The sequence below is a fragment of the Sorex araneus genome, chromosome 6 (assembly GCF_027595985.1).
Source record: "Sorex araneus isolate mSorAra2 chromosome 6, mSorAra2.pri, whole genome shotgun sequence".
Taxonomy (NCBI): Eukaryota; Metazoa; Chordata; class Mammalia; order Eulipotyphla; family Soricidae; genus Sorex; species Sorex araneus.
In genome coordinates, this window is record NC_073307.1 from 58,856,954 (window position 1) to 58,858,743 (window position 1,790).

Here is a 1,790-nt window from a genome sequence, read left to right on the forward strand (position 1 = left end):
GGGTGGATTAGGGGGAGGGGAAGGGGAGGGGAAGGTTGGAGCAGGGAAGGGGAGAGGAGGTGAGGATGGAGCAGGGGGAGGGGAAAGGAAGGGGGAAGGTAGAGCAAGGGTGGAGAGGTGAGGGACCAGTGGAGCAGGGGAGGGGAGGGTGGAGCAGGGGGAGGGGAGGGGAAGGTGGAGCAGGAGAGGGGAGGAGAGGGTGGAGCAGGGGAGGAGAGAGGAGGGGAGGGGGTAGGGGAGGGTGGAGCAGGGAGGAGAGAGGAGGGGAGGGGGGTAGGGGAGGGTGGAGCAGGGGAGGAGAGAGGAGGGGAAGGGAGGTGGAGCAGAGGGAGGGGTGGGGAGGGTGGAGCAGGGGTGAGGCAGAGTGGCTGTGAGAGCAGAGCTAGTGACTGCAGTAGATGTGGATGTGGCAGTGAGAGCAGAGGTGCCGTGGGGTGGAAGCAGGGGTGCTGTGGGGGCTCCTCAAGCAGCCGCAGAACAGAACTTCCCTGCACCTGAGGACGAGCTGAAACTGTGTCCTCTGGTGTGTGTCCGGCTGCAGGACAGCGCTTGTGTGCAGGGTGGGCAGCCAGTGTGGTGGTGACAGTGAGGGCCAGCAGGGACCCCAGACACAAGGCGGGGGTCCGGAGAGGCCAGTGCCAGCCCGAGTGGGTTTTTGAACAGTCCCTGCGGCCACAGAGGGGTCAGTTTCATCGTGGGCCGTTGGCGCTGTCGGAGGTGGGAACCCAGAGGACTGTCCCGCGTGGGGAAGCGTCCGGCCAAGGCCCCACACGCACATCTGGGCTGCGCGGCAGAGCCGGAACTGTTCTATTCTGTCCTGAGAACGTGACGCTCGCAGGGCTGCACTGGCTGATTGTGGGAGTGTGTGTGCCAGAGAAAGGAGGAGGAGGAGAGGCGGGGTCAGGGGGCTGAGGAACAGACAGACCCAGAAAAGGGGGCCCAGGACCCCGAGACAGCCCAGAAAGAGCATCGCTGACTAGAGGCTCTGGAGAAGAAACAGGCTCGCCAGTTTCAGTGCAGCTGTGAGCCTCGTCCTGTTTCCAAGCAGGGCGGCATGGCTGCGCCTCAGACAAACAGCCGCCCTGGGGTCTCTGGGCAGCCGTGGGCCCCTCAGACCCAAGGTCATGGCACCGTCACCCCAATCACCCCCAAGGTCCACGCTAGAATCTGAATTTCTGCGGTCAGCAGGGCTTGGGAGATGCAGGAGGAGACACGATGAAATCTGTCTTGGGAGAGGGGAGTGAGGGGTCCTTCTCTAGCTGCTCTCTCTTTCTTTCCTTCTTTCCCTCCTTCTTTCCTTCCTTCCTTCCTTCTTTCTTTCTTTCTTTCTTTCTTTCTTTTCTTCTTTCTTTCTTTCTTTCTTTCTTTCTTTCTTTCTTCTTTCTCTCTCTCTCTTTTTCTTTCTTTCTTTCTTTTCTTTCTTTCTTTCTTTCTTTCTTTCTTTCTTTCTTTCTTTCTTTCTTTCTTTCTTTCTTTCTTTCTTTCTTTCTTTCTTTCTTTCTTTCTTTCTTTCTTTCTTTCTTCCTTCCTTTCTTCCTTTCTTTCCTTCTTTATTTCTTTTAAATTGAACCACAGTGAGATACACAGTTACCAAGTTGTTCATGGTTGGGTTTCAGTCATACAATGTTCCATCACCCGACCCTTCACCAGTGCACATTTCCCACCACCAATATCCCCAGTTTCCTGCACTCCCCTGCCCCCTCTCTGCTTTAGAGACAGGAATCACTGTGTTCCAATATTGATAGGTAAGACGCCTGAACGCTCTGTCCTGCATGGCCATCAAAAGCTAC